This window comes from Rhinatrema bivittatum, chromosome 8 (genome assembly GCF_901001135.1).
Source record: "Rhinatrema bivittatum chromosome 8, aRhiBiv1.1, whole genome shotgun sequence".
In the NCBI taxonomy this organism is placed as follows: Eukaryota; Metazoa; Chordata; class Amphibia; order Gymnophiona; family Rhinatrematidae; genus Rhinatrema; species Rhinatrema bivittatum.
Genome location: NC_042622.1, coordinates 144,335,377 through 144,359,301, shown reverse-complemented (window position 1 = coordinate 144,359,301; position 23,925 = coordinate 144,335,377). Strand labels below are relative to the sequence as shown.

The window sequence follows — 23,925 nt, the reverse complement described above, 5'->3', positions numbered from 1 at the left end:
AGTCATCCCATCTCAAGAAAGACAAGGTGGAAACTAGAAAAGGTGCAGAGGAGGGCGACAAAAATGATAAAGAGGATGGAACATCTCTCCTATGATGAGAGGCTAAGCAGACTAGGATTTTTCAGCTTGGAAAAGAGATGGCTGAGAGGGATAGAAATGTATAAAATCCAGAGTGGGGTGGATCGGGTAAAGGATTGTTATTTACCCTTTCAAATAATACTAAAATAAGGGAACACTCCATAAAACTAACAACCAGCAGACTCAAAACAGATTGTAGAAAGTACATTTTTCAGCGCACTATCAAGCTGTGGAATCTGTTGCCAGAGGATGTGATCAAGGTGACTAGCAAAGCCAGGTTTAAGAGATTTGGACAAGTTCCTGGAGGAAAAGTCCGTAACACATTATTAGCCAGATAGACTAAAGAAAGCTATTGCTGTCCTTGGGAGTAATAGGAATTAGATCTACTATATGGGATCTGCTAGGTATTTGTGATCTGGACTGGCCACTGCTGGCGACAGGATGTTGGGCTCAATGGACCTTGGTCTGACCCATCATGGCAATTCTTATGTTTACTTATACTCTCCCCCCACCAATTGGCACCAATCTGAGTTGGGAGGTAGGAGAAATATCTGTGCACAAATTCTATCATCTTCCCTCTCCTGTTGATAAACACCAGTGTGAGTCATGAAGGAGGGGGAGACTTTCATCTCAGTTGGGCTATGGGGACATGGCACCATTTTACATCATCCTCTCAACTTAGTCCAGCCCAGGCCAGTTATAGCAGCAAAGGTTCTTGATCAGGGGCCACAAACCATGACTCGCTGCTGAGCTCAATTAACAAGGATCTTAAGTCTGGAACATACTCAGGCCGATGCAATATAGTGCGCTCAGTTGAGCGCACAACTTTATACGTGCTTGGACGTGTGCTTTGGATGCGCGTCCAAAACCAGTCATGCAATAAGGGGATTAGCGCATCCAAAACATGCTTCCACCGCAGCGCATAGCTAATAGCGCTCATTACAAGTAAATTCATACAGATGAGGCTATTAGCTGTTACCCCCTAATGCAAAAAAAATGCTGTGTGACCACTGCACCCATTTTAACATTGCAAATTTAATGCCTGCCTGGGAGCAGGCATTAAAGCATGCGGCGCTCAAGGGCTGATGAAAAAAAACAGAAAGTCCTACTTTCTGTGATTCCTCCTATTTGTATCCTAGCAAAACTAAATAGGAGGAACTACAGAAAGCAGAATTATGTCCCTTTCAAGGGCTTAACAAAAAAAAATCCTGTTTTCTGTGGATCTTCATAGGGGGAACCACAGAAAGCAGCATCTCCAAGGTCTGCCCCAATCGGAAACCCTGTTGGCAGTGAATTAAGGAGTGAATAGATTAATATTAAATGTCAGGCGCCTGAAATTAATTTATTCACTCCTTCACTTCCTGCTGATTGCTCCATTCACTTTCACATGTCAGTGAAAGCACTAATCCCCTATCAGAAGGCTGTCCTGAAAAGAGATTGGTCCTTTCACTGACAAGCGTCAGTGAAAAGGACCAATCAGGAACAGCCTTGCTGGTGGAGGTGTGGGAGCTCTGGCTAGGCTGTTCTAGATGCACAGCAACTTCTCCTGGGTGCCTGATGCAGAGCGCTAGGGATGCACAAATTTCTCAGTGCACGTCCATTTTAGCATGGCAGCTCATTTGCCTATTGCATCGAGTGCCTAGGACAGGAGGATGTGCGTGCAAAAAATGTGCGCCCAGTTTGGATGCATGTTTTTTACGAGCTGATATTGCATCGTCCTGTCTGAGTGCTGACAGACTTTGCCTCCAGGGGTTGTGATCACTGCCTCCACAACATCTCCAACTCAGACCCACCTAGGGAATAGAAGACCTGACTTGAGAAGTGAACTCATGGGTTCCTACTCAGGGCAGTGCAGAGCACTGCACATTGAGCCACCGGGCCAGCCATTTTGTTAATGGTCATCCAGTACTATCTGTCACAGAATTTACAAAAATAAAAGTAAACAAATTAACTGAGACACTGGGAGTGCTCCTTCGCTTCCACCTTCACAGTCCCTTCTCCCTATTCCCTTAGCTGCTGATTAGTCTTGTTCTGTTTCTACAACCTAATACTCCCTCTCCTCCCTACCTCTGGATACCAAATCAATACCGCACCAGTGGAGGGTGATGGAGCTGGAGGCCCTGATGTGCCAAAGGCCTGGTGTTACCATGGCAACTTGCTACAGTTCTCTTTCCTCATAGCTAGTCATAGCTAGGCCTGTTAAGGAGAGGGAAGAAGGGAGGAGGGCGAGGAGCAGGCTGAGGATGGGGGGGGGGGGGGGGGGGGGGGAAACCAAAATGAATGACACGAGGAAGAGATATTTAAGAAGGTGATGCCCTTCCATCTTTCTAAACTCGTGGAAGCAGGGACATCAACACAGTGCCATCTGTAGTGTGTGCTGTGGACTGAATACTAAACCTGATGCTTGTTGCCTAAAATAGTTTGCCTCCCCTCCTCCCTACCTTTTTATTCACATTAATTAAAATACCAAGTAAACAGGGGTTCTGTGTTTCTTCAGGGACAAAGCCTGCTACTGACTGACAGCACATCTGATCTTGGCGAGGCCGTGGTATCCCCTGCTAACATCAAGCAAGCAGCTAAAAGGAAGGAAGAGCAGGTGAGGACGGCCCTCACAGCAGCACTATTGCACTAACAAGACACCTGCTTTGGATTCTGGCTGTGTCACCACAGTAACAGCAGAGGCGAACAGATACAGCACACAGCTTCCCTCCTTCACAAAGTGCTAAGCTATCCACCCTCTTCCTGCACACTGAGGACTGTCAGTGTACCTCACTCTCCTCTCTGCAGCACCCCTGCTATTCCAGTACTGAGACATATACACACATAGCTCTGTCAATACATCTCATTTCAGCCTGCATCACCTCCTGCAGTTCCCACACACAGCTCAGCCAATGCACCTCACTCCTGCCCTGCAGTACCCTTTATTCCAGCACACATACTCAGTTCTGCCAATGCTCCTTACTCCTGTCCTTCTCGCCCTGCTATTCCCATACTATGAGAGAGACATGGCAGGAATTGATAAAGGAAAAGAGATGTTGAGTGTGTGTGTGTTAAGGCAGCTTACATTGCAGCTGTTACTCATGCTGTTTCTGTTCTAAGGTGAGGAAGTATGTGTGAAGTTTACACTGCCATTGCCTGAGCTGTATTTGTTCTGTGGTGGGGCAATATGTGTGTGTGTGTATGTGAAGCTTGCAATGCTGTGTCTGTGTGTGTGTGTGTGTGTGTGTGTGAGAGAGAAGTCTGCACTGCTACTGCCTGTAATACTTGTTCTCTGGGGCAGTGTGCATGTGAGGAAAAGTTGCTTGTGCTGGACCTTAAACAAAAGAGATGGACAAAGGTCAAACGGGAAGCTGGTGAGAGGAGGTAGGAGCAGGTGTGCAGGTGACTCTCAGCCAGGCAGAGTGAATTTTCTTCTAAGGCCTTTTCTCATTTGCATACCATTTGCTTTTGAGAAGACTGGAAAATTGTCCTTTTAATACATGCTGGAGTGGATTGCCTTGTTTCCCGCTGAGCTGCAGAGTTATTTAGAGATAAGCGAAAGAGTGGAACATTAAGTGTGCCCTTGATGTGGGTTGCTTGCAAAATGCCAAGCAGGAGGCGGGGCCCTACATAGGCGACTGCAGGGTGGGAAAGTGTGTGCACACGTACTGTGCCTCGAGTATGACATCATTACCAAGTGCTGGTGCACACAGATGCTTTTGCGCCTGCTGTAGAAAAACAGCACTGGCCTACTGTTTTATGACTGATGCAGTAAGCAAATGGCATACTACTGAGTCATGAGTTAAAAATATGTGCAAACACAAAAATGTGCACACACACCCCCCAGTAAAATGTGCAAGCAGCACATGTCATCCATGTTAAAATGTGCAAGCAGCACATTTTAACATGGATGACTGGGGGAATCTCTCAGACAGAATTTATGTACACAAAAATGCTTTCTGCGCAAAAAAAACGTTTGTGCATATAAATCATATTTTTGCATAGAAAACATGCTTTTTGTGCAAAAAACATGTTTCCTGCACAAAACTCCTGACCCCAGAACTCCAGCTTCTGCCCACAGACTAACATTAGAGCCAGAAACCTTACTCCACCTGTGGCCAGAAGTAAAATTTCCAACACTAAGTAAACAGGTGTGGAGAAGCAGCCTAATGGTTAGTGCAGCTGGCTATGAGCCAAGATAACCACTGTTCAGATCCTACTGCTCCTTGTGAACTGGGGTCCGTCGCTTTACCTTACGTTATCTCAAGTACAAAATTAGATTTTAAACCCTCTGGGGATAGGGAAATACCTCCAGTACCTGAATGCAATCCACTTTGAAGTGCCAAAAAGTAGAACATAAATAAAATAAAAAGATGAGTTAAGCCAGCTCACCTCTTTGCATTTGGGGGTAATAACTAATGCCTTCATTAGTATGAGCTTTAAATGTGAGGGCACTAAGCAGCACGAACATTTTATGTTCAAAACTCTTTGCTGCATTAGAAATAATGTTTGTGCACAGAATATCTATATATAACTGAGGGAAAAATTGTATGCTCTGTTGAGCACACCTTATTACATTGGGCCTGTAGCATATTCGGGCTGGCTGTGGCCATAGAACAGTTTTAGGAATATCACAAGATTTGAATAACTTGGTTTGGCTGCAATTATTTATTTACAGCGTGTCAGAAGTGCATAAATCAAAGTAATAGCTCACCTTGCATCAGGCACATAGATAGATATACAGATATCCTATGACATCCTATCAGCTCCCCTGAGGTCTCCCAAACTCTCTAAGCCTGGGCTCTTATGGCAGGGTGATGGGAACCTCCCTTCACCCAGAATCTCTTGCGCTCTGCCTTAAGGCGGCCTTAATTAAAAGCCTGAACTGGGTTTCTTAAGGTAGAATGAGGGAGTTGTCTGTATACTCTGTCACAGGGCCCTTAGATTTTAAGTTTTCTGGGGACAGGGAAATACCTACAGTATTTGAATATAATTCACCTTGAGCTATGGAAAAAAAGGTGAAAGTGAAATCTAAATAAATAAATGGAAATAATGCCAAAATGCTACTATAGTACATCCCAATGTGTAAAATTAACAATTCTTGCATTATCTGGCATAGGTGGCCAAAGACAGGGCATATGGACATTGGATTGGTGCAGAAGATTGGTGGTGGTGGGGTACCATTTGGAAAGACCATGGGGACCTGAGAGGCTGGATGTTTGAATAACAACAACAACTGCACTGGTATTGGTGGCTGAATTACTGTGGAACCTTGTGGATTGACATGGGAGGGGGAGGAGTGCTGGGGGTGAACTAAAAAGGGGATCTTATCTCCTCAGCTACCCAAGAAGATGGAGTACAATGGATGACAAAAACTGCCTTGGTTAAGGAGTGATATCCTACAGGTCGTCACAATTTATGGCTGGCAGCTGGATTCATCCTTGCAAATGTAGGCAGGAATAACTGAATATTGGATGGGGCGGTTGCTCTTTTTCTGCTGTCATCTATTAGGCAGAGGCCTATATGGAACCTGCGCATTGGGCTACTTTTTGAAGCATGTCATTGTGGGTTTGATGTCTGCGTCTCTTACTCAAATGTACTTTATTGCCAATAGGGCAATAAACATTGGTAAACACAGAGAGGAACACTCACATACAATGCTACATTCTTGGAATAAAAAGACATTTTGAACAGGGGTCTGTAAAGATTTACTGAATATGTAACATGAGCTTTCATATCAGATTATTATTTGGAAGTTGACTGCAATTATGGAAGACATTTCCACCTGAAATAAAAAAAATTGATCGATATTGTTTTACTCTTCTTTAAAACCCATCCTTAATAACTAGAAAGAAAGTTCCTTTCTAGAGATACATACTTAGTGGAATTTAGCATGCCTGTCATAAAATTATGACGTTTCTATAGTCAAAAAATATAAGAAACTTGAACAATTTAAGGAAACCTACAGTTCATCATCCTAGGTGCTGTAACTGCAACCTTTTGGATTGTATCTTAACACCCAATATATTGGACAATAGGAGGAACATTTTCATAACAGAACAGAGTAGCCAAAACTGTCATCTAAGTTTTTAGTGGATTTCCAGCCACAGCCCTGATGCCTAAGTTGTGGCTGAAATTACCTAACTTAGGGGGTCATTTATCAAAGGCTTATCGCATGCGATATGGCCGTATCGCGTGTGATAAGCTTCTATCGCATGCGAAAAGGGCCTTTTCGCATGCGATAGAATGCAAATTAGGGGGAGGGGAGGAGGCAGGGCGGGGTGGAGTCGGGGCGGGGAGGGGCAGAGGCGGCAGTGTCTTCGCTGTCAGCGATAATGTTACTAACATTATCGTCGGCAGTAGCACGGTGGTGCTATTTGCGGCAGCCGGCTAATTATATTATAGCCAGTTCTGTCACTGATGAGCAACTTACCAAAAATGTCCCCTAGAAGTCCCAGAAAGCCAATCCAAAAGAAATCTGCTTCCCCAGCTGGTGATTTCCCCTCCACCACTGCCCAATCCAGAAGAAATCTCTCCTGGCCAACCTGACACTATGTTAAGCCCTGCACATGTCTCACTTTGAATGTGGCATGGTTGGGATAGGAGGTACATACACATCTTATTGCCATTGGCTTTAAGACTCAGATTTTTGAAGGGTAGGGATTAAGGAATGGGCCTTTAGGAAGGGAGGGAGTGGGAGAATCAGGGCTGGGGCAACATCAGCTAATTTTTACCTCCCTACTTAACTCTAATGCTGGGAGTCCCCAGAAGTAAAGGAGTCACATTTTTCTGTCTAGTGAAACGAACCCTTTTTAGTAGGCTAGATTCCTTTGAAAATATACTGCCATTGTAGCATTATCCTCCAAGACAAGTTAATGTGATGTTCACGAAATGGAAATTGTATAAAACATTCTTATGAATTCAATAAAAATATATGAACAGACACAAAAAACCCAACAGAGACTATGCAGAAAGGTCAAGTGTTCTGTAACAAATCCTGCCTGAGGAAAGAAGGGACTATATATAAGAGGCAAGTGTCCCCGTAAACATCCTACTATGAAGCAACAGGAACTCTGCAAATGACTGCCTGACTATTGTTCTAACACATCCTGCCATGAGAGAGTAGGGACTGTGTAGAAAGGCTGAGTATTCCTGTAATACAGTGTGTTACAAAGTGGCAGGGACTCTGCAGAAGAGCCAAATTTCTGTTTAATATTTCACCACTCCAGAAAGGAAGGCGTCATGCTTAAGACAGGTGAAATTATAATAATTTAATCTTGGTGAAATGCCTTTCATAATAATTTCCTCTTTGAATAAAGGAGAAAAAAATTGTATCCACTGTTTGCCCTCCTGGAGGTTTCTGGTTTTGACACCTGTGCTCTTGCAGATGAATCAGGCACACAAACAGGAAAATAAAAATAAAATGCAAATGTATCAGGTAATGGGCAGGACAGGGGTGGAAATAGAATAAAATTAATGTGAAAAAGAGAAAAAGGATTTGCTGAGCTTGAAAGAGATTTGTGACATATCTGAGTGTTATCAAAATGATACTGAATCTCCCCTTGTCACACATTTCAGCAGTGCTGAAAGATTCTACTATGAACTATTGTACTGACTCTTTGGTGCAAACACTGATTACTGAGCACCTTGCCTTTCTTTTCTTTTAAAGTTTTCTTTCAGAGCTGTAGTGTGAAGTGGAGCAAGAGAGGGCTGGAGACACAAGGCAGAGGGAATGCAGGTAAATATGTTACCTTCCAAACTCATGATCCCTGGGTGCTTTGTATTCTAGTGGGCTTTTCGCCCTGGTATCTCCCCTCAGGAGTTTCCAACTCTGTATTTTGCCAGAATCTCCTCTGATATTTTCAGTCCCTGCACTCTGCATTTTGCCAATCTAATACATGTTTGCTGTGATTTTATTAAATCAAAATAAACTAAACTGTATTTCCAGCCCCTATGTTCCATGCATTTTGCTGGCGTCTCCTCTGGCATTTTGCTGCAGTTTTTTCCTGCATTTCAGCCCCTACGCACTCTGCATTTTGCTGGTCTACTCTGTTTTTTCAGTCCCTGTGCTCTTGCATTTTCTGAGTCTCAGGAATCATATGTACTTATTCCTATTGACAACTGTACTGCACATGAATGAACAGAGTGCTGAAGATTTTGCATTAACCGCTTGCCTAGTGCTATAAATTCAGTAGAAATATGCTAGAGCCCTTTGCAGTTCTACATTCAAATAAAGAAGCTCTGGTTGATTGTGATAGTTTTTGTTTATGCCTTATGAGGTACTATGCACAGATGAGGTAGTTTGGAGAAACACAGAGATTCTTTTCTCAAGTGTAACAGCAAGGCTGAAGGGAAAGAAACAAGAAGACAGTAACATTACATACAGCTTGAGAAGTATTTTTGGCTTAAAGAGGTGATTTGGCACCAAGTGATGTTGGATTGCGACTCTGACCTTTTTTGTTGCTACTCAGTTGGATAACTATTTATCATACTAAGTGGTGGGCAGGACTGGAGCGTTCTGGGGAGAAGCTACTTATCCAGCTAACAGCTGGATAAATGGCAATATTCAGCCTTAGTTGGATAAGTTAGACCTGCTTAATAGCAGCTCTAAAGTAAGCCAGATAACTTTTAGTTAGCCAGATAAGTTTATCTGAGCATATTCAGCAGCACAGCTGCGCTGATGAATATCCCAGCTAAGTTAGCTGGATACCTTTATCTAGCTAACTTTCCTAGCCAGATAACATTTGAATATCTATCTCTTTGTGGGCTGTTATTCTGGATATATAACTGTTTATAGGTCTGCACACTATATAGGATACCTTGTGGACATGTATGCTTGGTTACAGATGTGTAAACGTTTGGATTCTGCATGGGTAGCTGTGGAGATGCGCACTCTATAAATAGCTCTGCTCTCGGATGCAGATGGCACAGGGATAACACATCTCACAGGCATAGGAGCTATATCAACGCACAGCTTCACAGTTCATACTATGTGTTAATAACTCTGTTGGCAAGTGTGCTTTCTGCTTGCAGAACTTTTGATGAAGGCTGCAGATTCTGTGCTGACAAATCAGTGTGCAGATGTGAATCTTGTATGGGTGATCACTTCACCTTGGATTCTCTCATTAGCAAGGTGCTGAGTATCTGTGTGGAATGGTACCATTCTCTCTCATTTATGGACCTGGCTAATGACAGATTCTGTTGGATACCTTGGTGAGGGTATTGTACAGAAAAAGATGTCTCGCTTGTCTTCCCTCTTAATATAGCAGTGGGTGAGGGAAGGATTCAGTGGGATACAGAGCCTCCAGGAGCACATCAGGCAATGATGATTCAGCTAGGAGAAAGCAGAGTTGCTTACCTGTAACAGGTATTTTTCAAGGACACCAGGATGCCAGTATTCACATATGGGGTGCCATCATTTGATGGAGCCTGGCCTGGAACTTTTATGTCAAAGTTTCTAGAACTTTCACTGTGCCTCTCTGAGCATGTGCAGCATGCCATTATGCCACATGTCCATGCAGGGACCTCTTCAGTCTTATTTCTTACTTTAAGTAAGGAGAAGCCAACTGTAAGGGAAGGCAGTTGGGGTTTCATGAAGACTGACATCCTGCTGTTCTCAGAGAACACCTGTTAAAGCAACTCTGCTTTCTCCGAGGACAGCAGGATGACAATCCTCACAAATGGGGAGTTTCTATCTACAAGACTGCCCCGAATTAAAAAAAGGGAGAAAACCCCATTGCCAACATGTACAATAGCAACTGTTTTGTTGGGAATAGGTCTTTTTTTCTTCTATATTTTTTAAGAGAGGTAGCCTGGAACAAAAACAATGGGCCCTAGGAGGGAATAGAGTTGGGTTCTATACTTCGAACAGATTCTGTAGGACAGACTGGCCAAACCTCCTTATTGTGTCACGAGTCCTTGTCCAAATAGTAGTGTGATGTGAATGTGTGGAGAGAATTCCACGTTACAGCTCTGTAGATCTCCTCCATGGAGGCTGATCTTAGTTGGGCTCCTGATACTGCCATAGTTCTGACACTATGAGCCTTGACATGACCCACCAGATTCAGGCCTGCCTGACCATAACAGAAAGAGATGCAAGCTGCTAGCCAATTGGATAAAGTGTGTTCGGCAATGGCAATCCTCAGTTTGTTGGTTTCAAAAGAAAGAAAAAGATGGGTGGACTTTCTATGGGCTTTAAGTCTGCTCCAGGTAAAAGGCCAAGGCTCTCTTGCAGTCAAAACTATGCAGTGTTTGTTCACCTTGGTCAATATGTGGCCTGGGAAAAAAATGATGGAAGGACGATTGACTGGTTAAGATGAAATTTCAAAACCACCTTAGGTAGAAACTTAGGATGGGTGCACAGAACCACTCTATCATGGTAAAACTTAGTAAAAGGTGGATAAGGTAATAGAGCCTGGAGCTCACTGATCCTGCCTGCTGAAGTCACTGCCACCAAAAATTCAACCTTCCAGGGCAGGTACTTCAGGTCACAGGAACACAATGGCTCAAAATGAGCTTTCATCAGCTGGGTTAGTACCACGCTGAGGTCCCAAGATACAACAGAAGGCCTGATGGGAGGTTCAAATGAAGTAGGTTCCCCATATAGTCATTCATCATCCAGGCAGTGAGCGACAGGGACCTGACTTTTAAATGGCGCAACCACCCTTGATCCTGAGAAATGAGAGCTGGGGAATTCGCCAGTCTGACCAGTTCCCTTATGGTTCCATCTCCCTTAGGAGATGGAACCATTGTCTCAATCTAAGGGGGCAATAAGAATCATGGTCTCCAGGTCCTCTCTCAGCTTCAACAAAGTTTTTGGGATGAATGCAATCACAAGATATGCATACATCAGGCCCTCACTCCAGTAGAGGGCAAAGGAGTTGGAGGCTAATTTGTCTTGTGCTCCTTTCCTCAAACAGAAGAAGAGCATGATCTTCCTGTTCAGGGAATATGTAAACAGATCTACAATAGGTGTGCCCAACCCCTGTGGAATATCTGGTTTGCTAACCTCAGTCCAGAGTCCATTCATGGGATTCCAGGAACTGACTTGATCTGGCCATAAGGACATTTTCCATGCCTACTAGATACATGGCTCTCAGGACCATCCCACGAGAGGTAGTCTAGTTCCACATCTGAACAGTCTCTGGACAAAGAAGGTACAATCTCATGCCTCCCTGCTTTTGATATAAAACATTGCTTCTTGATTATCTGTCTAGACCCGGATAATGTTGTTGGCCAACCGATTTCTGAAAGCCTTCAGAGCATACTGAACTGTTCTTTGCTCCAGGACGTTTATCTGATGAAACTTTTCCTGAGCAGATCAAAAGCCTTGAGGGTATATCTCCTCTACATGGGTTCCCAACCCTAGTGTTACATTCATGGACCCTTGGGCTGAGGCAGGACTGGCACAACCTGCATGGAGATGCTATGCAGGTTCCCACTGTCAGCAGGCAAACCAAACAAAGCAGAGACCCAGCTGGAGCTTCACCTATACCTTTCCCCTCTGGTTGAGCCCAGCAGATCTTAGGTTGGGTCTGTGCTGAGGGCAGAAGAGGAAGTCCTTGGATAGCAGAGTCATAGGCAGGTGGAAGTCAGATGAGTCCAAGGTCCAGGCGAAAGTTGGAGGCAGGCAGAGGTCAGGCATATCAAGAAGCAGGTGGTGGCAGGCAGTTGTCAAATGTATTTCGAGGTTAGTCTGAGGTCAATCCAGGAATCCATCTAAAGGGAAGTGGGGCAGATTGGAAAGACAAGTCAGGAAAGGAGAGGCACAGAAGGCAAGGAACACTGAGTAACACTGAACTTGAAGATAAGATGTTGAAGACAAGGCTGGGGTAAGGTCAAGATGCTGAAGAAAAAGCTGGGCTGAAGACAAGATGCTATAACAATACGCTCTACACTCAGATAGTGGGACCTATTACTGAGGTGATGGTGGAGTGTCAGCCTTAGCCTTTTGTAAGCCTGAAACTATAACGTCATCAGGAGGTGCCCTGTGCCTTTTCCTGCTATGGACCGTTTAAAAGAGCAGCAACATCGGGCGCGCATATGCTTTAGGGGGTTCGGGATCAGCTGGTGTCCTGCCGCATGGCACGTCAGCAGTGGCTCACCATGAGAAGGCCATGTGTGCCACATCGGAAAACTGAGAAGCCAACATGGTCAGGGAGGAGAGTGCGGCAGTCCGCGGACCGCCATGTGTTAACACCTAGGATGGACGCATCCGTGTTCAAGTCAATTTGGACTGGAGAAATTTGGAAAAGGTATGCCTCTGGTCATATTGGATTTGTTCCACCACCAGAACAGGGAGTTCTTGAGTGGGAGCATCATGCGGATACTGTCCAGAAGATCCCAAGTGGCCTGCAGTTACTGTGATCTGAGAGGGTCCATAGGGCTGCCTGCATATGGAGAGGTATCAAGGAAGTAACACAAACTGTTGATGCTATGAGGCCCAACAACCTTAATATGTTCCATCCTGTCACCTGCTGGCTTACTTGTATCCTTTCCAATGCAGATATCAATGTGATGGCCCTCTGCTGTGGAAGGAAGGCCCTTGCCCGAATCATGTCTAGCAGTGCTCCAATAAATTCCAACTGAGATGATGGGCTCAACGGGACCTGGGTAGTTGATGTCGAATCCTAGTAATTCCAACACCGGGATGATTTTGAATATCGATTCTGTAGCAGCCACTTGAGATGTGCTCTTCACCAGCCAATTGTCCAGGTAGAGGAACTCATGTACTACTACTACTACTACTTAACATTTCAAGAGCGCTACATGACAGTCATTGAACATTGCCCAGCCTGACAGGATCCCTGGCAAATGTTTCCTCACAGAGCTTCTACTGGATCTGTTTCAGCAATTGGAAACTGTAAAGAATATAGTTGCTTAGAATTTTTTGAGTTTACTTAGGGCCCTGTAATTTAAATAGCACTTATCAAAAACCCAAACTCTAGCATAAGGTGAAGATATCTGGAGAAAGATGCCTCGGTCCCTATGCTGTAATAGAAATTTAGAAACCTCTCTCTTAAAGGAGATGGAAACAGAAAGGCTATATGTGTGTTGCACCTGTGAAATGGAGAAATTTCTACTTACCTGATCATTTCCTTTTCCTTAGTACAGATAGGTGAATACAAACCAGTGGGTTATGCACCTCTACCAGCAGATGGAGATGGAGCAAAGCTGACATCACAGTATATATACCCCTGCAGTGACATTAGCAGCCAGTACAGTAATTACCCCAGCAGACATTAGTATTCTCTGCAAAAGCCAACTGTGGACAAAGTAATAAAACTTGATTATTAACAGATAATTATTCCAGCACTCAGTGAAGAGGAAAAACACTGAGCTCAGACAAAGTGTGTAATAACACTAATCTAGGGACTGGATTGACACTTACCAGTACTCCCTGGAACACATAGCCATGCAGGAGGACCATAGCACTACCATTCGGCAGCCAAGGTGGGAAATTGGATTCACCTGTCTGTACTAAGGAAAAGGAAATCATCAGATAAGTAGTAATTTCTCCTTTCTTAGCGTACAGACAGGTGAATCTAAAACCAGTGGAATGTACCAAAGCTACTCCCGAACAGGGTGGAAGGACATCCGCAATCCAGTCAAAACCTCACGTGCGAAGGCTGTCCCCTTATGGGCCTGCACATACAGGCAATAATGTCTGGAAAAGGTGTGTAAGGAGGATCACGTCACAGCTCGGCAAATGTCGACGGAAGACAACAATCTAACTTCCGCCCATGACACTACTTGAGCCCTAGTGAAATGAACCCTAACCTTTCTAGGCAACGGCTGCTCAGCATCTACATCTGCGACCATGACTATCTCCTTAATCCAGCAGGCTATTGTAGCCCACGACGCCAGTTCATCCGGTTTACTCCCACCAATGAGAATAAACAACCAGTTCATCTTTCTGAGAGGTTCAGAAACCTCTAAATATTAAGATATATCTTTTGACATCCAAGGGCCATAACAGGTGATATTCCTCTGCATCTCTTGCCCTGTCCAGAGACAGCAGGGAAACAGACTGATTCAAATGAAAATCCGAGACCACTTTTGGCAAAAAGGAAGGATCAGTACACAGCTGTATTGCCCCTGGAGTCAATGTCTCTCAGCAAGACAAGGCCTGTAATTTGGATACTTGATGCACAGAACAAATTGCCACAAGAAACACCATTTTTAAAGTCAGTAACCTCAAGGAAAGGTTATGCATCGGTTGAAAAGTAGGGCTTGCTAAAAATTTCAACTAGATTAAGACTCCACAAGGGCACCGGTAACCACAAGGGAGGATGAAGATGCTTCACTCCTTTCAAGAAACGGGCCACATCTGGATGAGCCAACAGAGGCCACCATTCACCTCACCTCGGAAACAGGCAAGAGCCGCTACCTATACCTTCAAGGAATAAAGGGCCAAACCTTTACTCAGTCCATTTTGCAAAAATTCCAAAATGAGCGGGATCTTAACTGAATGAAAAAAAAAACAAACTACAGTGGGGTACTGACGCAAGGTCAAAGGTAGCACACATCTGTTGGAAGTAGATTTCTTCTCCCAGGAATCTCTGTCGAGGAGCTGACAAGAACTCCACTCAGATGTAACCTTTCTAGAACTAGGGAATACAATATGTCTCCTTTTCTGAACAGCAACTAAGGTGCCAGGGAAAGCTTTCCTTCAACTTTCCCATAGCAGGCACTGTATAATGCTCTCACATCCAGGATGGGACTGAGCCCGCCAACTTCTTTGGTGGCCTGAGGAACAGATGTGACCACATCCCATGTTCATATCTTTCATGTAAATTGGTTGGGCCCCATGAATCGACACCGAAAAGCTGCAAAAGCATTTCATGAGTGATTTTGTGAAGTATTGACTGGAGTATTCTCCTCATGGTAACCCGCGTATCTTGGGACACTCTGCTTTAGTAAGAAATGCCAGGAGTCGGGTAGCTCTTTATAGATTAATCAATTTATTGAAGAATGAGCTTTAGAGGACAGTGGCCACTTCATCGGATGCATCAGATTCAGCCATATGAAGTGGAAATCCATCAACCTTATGATGAAACTTGCTCGGATACAGATGGATATCTTCTTCCTATCTAAATGCAAACAACAGGACATCATCCCTAAAGAACTCAGGATAAAAAAATCCTCTAAAATCCACATATATACAATTCATGGAGACACACTGTGCTATACGCTCTCCAAGAAACTACTCAATCTCCTAAACAGCATCCTATACATCAGATAGAGCCAAAACAACAAAGAACTTTCAGACCCGGAACATCACATGAGGAACCTCTATACCACTGACTCCCCAACTGAACAGGATTTCTCCAACATGCATCTGATGAAGTGGACAGTGTTCTCGAAAGCTCATGCCTCAATAAATTGATTAGTCTGTAAGGTGCCACCTGACTCCTGTCATTTCTTGCTACAACAGACTAACACAACTATCCATCTGAAGATTTTTCTGCTTTAGTGAAACTCTTATCTTCTCCTTGACTGGGAATATTACAGTGGTAACAATGGGTTTTGGGGAATGGTTCTCCAATTCAGTCAAAACCCCAAGCCAGGCTCTGGCCAGGGTACACTGTAGTCACTGCGATTTCTTCTCTCCTTCAGGCTGCTTAGGGGGTCAAATCCTTTACTACTGTTCCCCACTTATGAGCTACAGGCTGTGTATAGTGGGGCTGTAGTGGCAGTGGAGAGGGCTCATGGTGATTTTAACACTAAGCCCCCAGTTCCTCCAGCAAAGGAGTTTACCAGCATCTGGTATTAAAAACACTAAGGGGCGGATTTTAAAAGGAGCGCGAATAGCCTACTTTTGTTTGCGCTCCAGGCGCAAACAAAAGTACGCTGAATTTTAGTAGATACGCGCGGAGCCGCGCGTATCTGCTAAAAACCTGGATCGGCGCGCGCAAGGCTATGGATTTTGTATAGCCGGCGCGCGCCGAGCCGCGCAGCCTACCCCCGTTCCCTCCAAGGCCGCTCCGAAATCGGAGTGGCCTTGGAGGGAACTTTCCTTTGCCCTCCCCTCACCTTCCCCTCCCTTCCCCTACCTAACCCACCCGCCCGGCCCTGTCTACACCTCCCCCTTACCTTTCTCCGGGGATTTACGCCTCCCGGAGGGAGGAGTAAATCCCCGCGTGCGAGCGGGCCTCCTGCGCACCGGGCAGCGACCTGGGGGCGGGTACGGAGGGCGCGGTCACGCCCCCGGACCGCCCCGGGCCGTAGCCACACCCCCGTACCCGCCCCCAAAACGCTGCCGACACGCCCCCGAAACGCTGCGACGACCGGGCCCACCCCCGACACGCCCCCGACACGCCCCCCTCGGAGAACCCCGGGACTTACGCGAGTCCCGGGGCTCTGCGCGCGCCGGTAGGCCTATGTAAAATAGGCTTCCCGGCGCGCAGGGCCCTGCTCGCCTAAATCCGCCCAAAACCGGGCGGATTTAGGCGAGCAGGGCTCTTAAAATCCGCCCCACAATGTCTAATAGACCCTGCGATTCCGCTCCTCAGCTCTTTAGCCTCCAATGACCCTAGAAAAGGATATAGAAGGAGCAGCTCTAGCAAACCCTTGGCTGACCATTGGCTGTGCCATCATCGGGCATAGCCTCCTAGTAATAAAGCTTCGTCTTCAGAAATCCTAGGTTAACAGAACTCCTCTGCTTCTTGCTAGTTACAAATCCTGGAGTCTGGGCATGATAATTTGTATCAAGCTCCTCAGTAACAGGTAACTAAAGTCACAAGCTGTCAGAGGACAGATCCTATGGAAAAGCCCTTCCCATGCTTTGTGGAGGAGGTGAATCAGTGCTCTCCTTTGATCCAAAAAGTTTTCTGATCTATAGTCCCACTCCCTGTTCAATCCATCTGTTCTGGACAGTCTGACCAGGAGTGGTCAGGATCTCACTTATCTACCTAAGGGCTCAGCCTGAATTTCCACTGATATGCTCAACAGATGCATCAGTCGGTGCTTAATGCTCATTGTCAATTTCCATTGGTGAAGCAGCACTTAACACTGATGTAGTTGGTGTCCAACAGCAATCCAGCCAGTAGGCATCTGATGCATCCTATTGGATGGAACGGAATGGGCATCGGGAAAGCGATGCACTGCGATTTCACTGGTGTCGTGGTGCTCAACATTGATTCCCATTGGTGCACTGGCACATGTCTATGCACTGGCATCTGATGTCTTCAGAGCACTGGCACCATCAGTATATTGGCCACAGCGGAATGATTTCATGCCTTAGCCTGGGGCTCTTCTCCAGCTCCTCCTCACAGACTGCCTTGACAGGACATGCTGGCAAGCAGGAGGGGAGGCCACATCATACAGGGCACCAGAAGTGATAATTAATTTGGAGGCCATCAGAGACTAGTGTGGTTCCTAGGATTGTGGGGAGGATGATCTCTGTTCCCTAAGGGAAACCTCAGGGAATTCATGGCCAATGCCAAAATAACTCTTCTCCAGCAGCAGGCATTGACCCAGATCTGAAACCCAGTGCACAGGTCAAGGAGGTATCAATATCAATGATGCACTTGCAGCCATCTTTGATCCCTTAATATCGATGCCTCCATCAATACACATCGGGCAGTCTCCAGGAACCCCTGGAGTTACAAGTTATTAATGGCTCAAGTCTCACAGGGGAAGGTACCAGACATCAGGACCCTGATCGAACCAGAGGAAAGAAGCCCAGCATGACCACATAAGAGGCACTGAAGTACAGGCCCCCAGGGGTATCAAATTAAAGGCAAAAAAGCATGATTCGAAGGCTGGAAAGCACTTTGACCAGGCCACGCTGAGGCACCAGAGCCAGTGCACCATGAAGATGACAGAAATAAAAGGTTAAAATCAAGAAAAGCCTGAAACAGACAAAACTTACCTAAAGGGGGCCAACAAACCAGAAGGGCCCTGTAAGAAATAGCTCCTGCAGCTCCAGAAATGTTCACTGCAGTAGCTGTGTGAGAGAGAGAAAGAACCATGTCCTGCATGCTGTGTGGAAAAGATGAGACTCAGGGACCCTGCAGGGAGGTGGCTAGGGCTGCACATGCCCAGTAAAGCATTCTAAAAGCTTCTAGAAGCTTTGAAGTCAAAGTTCCATTGTATATTTGTATATTTATTTATATTTCACCTTTCAGACAGGGCAGGTTCCATCTAATGATGTCACTCACATGCCATCTTGCTTATCCTTGGGAGAATCATCTTGAACTTTTCTCTTTTCAGAATCTTGTTCAAAGCCCTTAGATCTAGGATGGTGTGGAGTTTCCCTGTTTTCTTTGTAGTAAAATTACCACTCTTTTTCCCTTAGTGGAATGGGCTTGACAACATTGGTCTTGAAGAAGGAAGACAGCTCCTTCTGAAGCAATTCCTGCTGCGGAGACTTCCCCCAAGCAGGAATTGCTTGGGGGAAGCCTCCACAGGATAATTTGGAGGGACACCCAACAGATGTAATCTGTAGCCTTTTTTTTATTATGCTGAAGACCCACAAGTACTACTACTAAACATTTCTATAGCGCTACTGTACAAACAACACATAAGAGACGGTGCCTTCACTATCTAATCAAGACAAATATACAGGTTGAGAGATTTGGGGAGTTTCATATAACAAGACAATGGTTAAAATTAGTTAATGAGGCTGAAGGTGGACAATCAGCCTTAAGATTTAAAAGCAGCCTCAAAAAGAGGGGGGTTAGATGGGATTTAAACAAGGAAACAGAGGGAACATGATGCACCAATTCAGTAAACTATTCCAAGCACATGGTGCAGCCAGGTGGAAAACACGGAGTTGGGAATTAGCAGTAGAAGAGAAGGGCATAGATAGGAGTGACTTGTCTGATGAGTGGAGAGCATGAGGAAGGGTGCAGAGAGAGATAAAAGAGAAGAGATAGTGAGGAACTACAAAGTGAGGGCACTTGTAGGTAAATAAGAGGATCTTGAACTGTATGGAGGAACAGACAGGGAGCCAAAGCAGTGACTTCAGAAGAGGGGGTTATATGGTTGTAGCGACTTTGGCAAAAAATAATTCATGTAGCTGAATTTAAGACAGATTGTACTGGAGAGAGATGGCTCGCTGAGAGACTTATGTATAGCAGGTTGCAATAGTCTAAGTGGGAGGAAATGAGAGAGTAGATAAGGCTTCTGATAGTGTGTTCAGAAAGGAAGGGACAGATGTTGGCTATGTTATAGAGAAAGAAACTGTATGTTTTAGTAGAGTTTTGGATATGTGTAGAGAAGGAAAGAAAGGAGCCGAAGACGACTTCTAGGTTATGGGCTGAGGGGACTGGGTTGATGACCATGTTATTCACAGAAATAGAGAAAGGGGGGAAAGATTATCTTGGCCATGCTGAGTTTAAGGTGGTGATGGGCCATTCAGACAGCAATGTCAGACAAGCAGGCTGAGACCTGGGACTGGATTTCTGATGAAATCTCTGATGTAGAGAGAGAAATCTGGGAGTCATCAGCATAAAAATGGTATTGAAACCCATGAGAGGAAATCAGAGTACCAAGGGAAGTGGTATACAGGGAGAAGAGAAAAGAGCCCAAGACAGAATCCTGAGACACACCAACCAAACTGGTACACCAGTCTTAAAGACCAGATGATACTTGTCTTCCCAGACAAGGCCTCAGAGAGGGGAGACCCCGAGAAGCTGCTGCACCATGGTAGAAGCCTCCTCCTTTTGATGAACTGGAGATCACCATCGGTGCAGCCGTCATCAATGCCAATTCCCCTCCAGGAGTCGGCATCGATACCAACACTAATACAAGGCTGCCAAGCAGCTGCAAGGATTAGAACAGTGGTTGGACATCGATCTGCATCAACATCAATGCTCTTGATGCCAGGACACTGATGAGTCTTGCCTTGTCCAAGGCCTGCTGGTTCTTTCTGTCCTGTTCCTCCTCAAAGATTGCCGATGCCAACTTTGACTAGGAGGCAGGAGTAGTAGCCACATCTTCCTGGGAAGTCAGAGGCATATTGATGGCTGACACCTGAACTCCTGGAGAATGAGATCTTGAACTTGTACCATTTCAGGGGATTCATGGCCGCAGCCAGAATGTCCCTGCACTGAATGAATCTTTGCCTTTGCTTGATGCTCGGCATCGGAACTCCTCGATACTTGGCTTTGGATGCTGGGTCTGAGGAGATGGTACTCTTCACCTTTTTCAGGTGAGAGGAGACAGATAAGGGCCTATCCAGTCTTTCTCAGTGCTTGATGTTGAGGGGGTTTGATGGAAGCTTCCAGTATAGCTCTCAGGTCCACTGATGTCTATTCTGATGGGTCAGTCTCATGATGCCCAAAGTGCTTTTCCATAAGCTCCTATTGTGAAGACCCCCTTTAAATGTCATGGTCGCACAACGATGACACTTTGGGACATTATGCAATTCCTCCCCTCCCCCCCTGCCCCCGGCAGAGGATATACCTATCATGCTGATCTGTGACAAATATTTATATATTTGAACACATGTAGCCTGTAACAGACATTTATTTATTTGAGCATTGATCTATGCAGATTACATTAAGGAACACTATAAAATACTAAAACACATAAAACAACATAATAACATGCAAACCCCTATTGTGTTGATAATCCATCTAAATACACCCACCATGAGATGCAAATAATTGTGTGCAGATGGAAAACTGATTGGAGAATGTCAACTTTATGCTTCTGAGATTATAGAAAAGTTTTTAAAAGCTTTTAGATTGACTTCCATGACCCTGTCACACAAGGGGCATCCTTTAAAGCTGCTGGCTTCCTAATTAATGACTGGATGAAAAAAATCAACAAACCAAAATGAAACGAGTTGAGGATCTTGAATGGTTGATGGCCCTTGGTGCACTAGCACCAGTGTACCACAAGGTACCACAGTGAAAAGAAACTTACAAAAACAACTGAAACTACAAATATTTTAATGAATAAAATAAAATAGATAAAAACCTACCTAAGGACAGTAGAAGGGGGCTCCATGATAGATAAAAACCTACCTAAGGACAGTAGAAGGGGGCTCCATGATGAATGATTCCTGCCAGAAATTAGGACTGGAAATCCCAAAAAAATAAAACAGGAGAATGAAGACATGATTGGTGGGCTCCACGGAAAAGAAGTGAGTAAAGGAGCCCCCACGTGGACAGATAACATAATGCCATGCTGCACATGCCCAGTGAGGCATGGTCAAAGTGCCAGAAACTTTGACATAAAAGTTCCAGGCCGGGCTCTATCGTGTGAGGACTGCCAACCATATTCACCTTATGCATTCTCTATAAGTCGCCACATAGGTGTGAAGAAGGGCAGTAAAATGGGTTTAGGGACCAAGGTCTGAAATCTCTAGAACTGAAGGCTCAGGAGACAGGCACAGGGTTACACACTTCTAGAACTGGAGGGTTCAAGGAACCAGTGTAGAGATACAGACCCTGTCACCTCTAAGACTGGAAACTTGCTCTTTAATGTACTTTCTTTCCTTTCCCCATCCTCACCTCTTCTTCTTTGTTGCATACCTATTCATCTTTTAACTCCTTCCCTGCCAACTCTCATCACTGGCTTTCATCTCCATTTCTCCCTCTACTCCCTTCCTTCCCCTTTCTGATCCATCCGTTTTTGCTATTCTGCGCACGTAAAACAAACACACACACACATCCGCTTAATCATTCTGCTAACAGCCACTGCCCTGCTGTTTATTCCTGTGCCCCCAATGCCCAGCCGTGAGCGACTGATATGTGACAGTGCTCCAGCAGCAGGGCTCTTATGTTGTACAGCACAGCATGTCACAGCAGCATCCATCGTGCACGTCAGCACAGCACGAAAGGGAGAGGAAAAAAAGAGACAAGAAGGGAGGGAGAGAGGGAGGGGAGAGAGAGATGGAAGGCGAGATAGTGGGGCTGCTGTATCCCACTGCACGGCATGCCAGCATGGTATTAATCTTCTAGGCCAGTACAGAGGGAGAGAGCACAAGGGTCACATCAGGCTGTGCCTGCAGGTCTGGCCTGGGCTGAGATTAATCTTCAAGGCCCAAGAGGAACAGTCAGAACAAGAGAGGGAGAGAAGCAGGAGGGAGGGATTGAGAGGGACAGAGAGAAAGACTTCCTGCGCCAGTCAATATTAATCATGTTATTATTCTTCTTAGGGAAACTAAGCCGAGTCTACATAAAAGCAGCCAGCAAGCTCTAGAGGATCAGAGAACCAACCTGAATGGAAAAACATTTCATATACTCCTCCCTCTCTCTCTGCATTTCTTTTTTTTTCCTTCAATTTCACCACAGCCTCTGCAGTGCTGGCAATGGAGAAATCTTGGCAGGGAAGAAAGGATCAGGGTTTTCCCCTTGGCTTAGCAGGAATGGGGGAGTGTGGTCCATACGGAGAGACTGCCCCCTTACTCTGCAGGATCACAGACACCGGAAGAAGGTGGATCACATCTTTATATCAAGTTTGCAGGGGAGAAAGGGGGATACATTGGTTTGTCTAAGCAGTCATCACTTCTAAGTCTAAGCATCTTATCCAGGGAGAAGCACGAAAACTCCTCACACCCTCATGGGCATAAAATTCTCAAGTCTTCCCTTGCCATATCAAACCACAAATCTTCTATGGTTCCTTCCTGAGCCCTCCCCACCTTTTCCCAGTTGTAAGTGTCTTATTGTTCTACTTCAGTTTTCAAACCCTCCAGCCTCATAGAGTCAGACCTCAGCCTGGATTTGCCCACATCCTCCTCCTCCAGCCTAGGAAATTCAGGAACAGGAAGCCACAACAGCAGTAGGAGAAGCTGGGACAAAAAGCTCTGTCAGAAAAATCCATAGCTTGCTTGCTGTGTCACCATTGAGCTTTTTATGTAATGGTAGAGCGCCTTCTTAAATAAACTTATCCTTCTCCCGGTGTCATGCATGATCAGGAACGCTAAAGGTAGACACTATAATGCAGCATATTAAGCGTCTACCTAAGCTCTCTTAACTGAAAGCTCAGTGCTCAGTTACTGTGTAAAGACACTATACTTACTCTGGGCATAAGCTCAGACAAAAAGCTTGCTTAATGCTCACTTACTGTATAAATACACCAGCTCTCTCAATGCTTGCTACTGTGTAAAGACACTACAAGTATTCCATGCATGAGATCTTACAGCCAGCATTCTCAGGGCTCACTTACTGGGTAAGGACAATACGAGTGCTCCATACATCATATAGATGATTCATTCAATGTTCACTTACTTTGTACTGATACCACAACATTCCATTCATGCGATCATGCAGTCGGCATCCTCAGTGCTATTCTACTGTGTATGGACACTACAAATAATCTGTGCATGAACTCACTCAGCCAGCTTACTCAATGCTTGCTTACATCAGGTCGATACAGTAACGTTGAGTTAAAGATTCCCGGTCTGTAACGTGCTGGGAGCGCACAATACAGACGAGTAAGGCCATCCAGCGATACAGTCTCCAGTTTCACGCGTCCTTAGCGCTTCCTAAACCCTTTCCTAAACCCTTTCCGCACCCAGCATGTAAATGAACGAAAAAGCTGTATAATGAAGGAATTAGCTATTCCCCTGCGATACTGTAACGGGCGCTGATATTATCTCCTCCGTAACCCGCTGTTCTGCCGCGGCCTTAACCTGCTAGTTTACCGCCTCCCCCTAGTAGGAGTTAGTGTAGTGTAGTGTAGTGTAGTGTAAAAACATTGCTTACCCGCCCTGGTCCCGTCCGGTCTCCTGCAGCCCCATCCGGTCCCCTCCTCCCGAAGCAAAAAAAAAAACAAACGAAAAAGTAGCAAGGCTCGGGCCTGCTATGGTAAGTGTAAAAAGTGTATAAAGTGTAAAAAACAAAAAACCTGTGTGTTATATAAAAAAATAAAACAATTTTAAATACCTGTCGGAGGGCCGTGGGTCCAGGC

General features: G+C 45.2%; 1 protein-coding gene and 1 long non-coding RNA gene across 2 annotated transcripts in view; one reads left to right on the top strand and one right to left on the bottom strand.

Annotated features, from left to right (window-relative positions):
• Positions 1-23,925, bottom strand: part of NRXN2 (neurexin 2) — a 1,120,399-nt gene that overhangs the window by 251,630 nt on the left and 844,844 nt on the right.
• On the top strand, positions 2,576-22,923 carry LOC115097136. Its single transcript, XR_003858214.1, has 3 exons — positions 2,576-2,674; positions 7,727-7,795; positions 22,172-22,923. It is a non-coding gene; the product is annotated as an uncharacterized LOC115097136 (long non-coding RNA).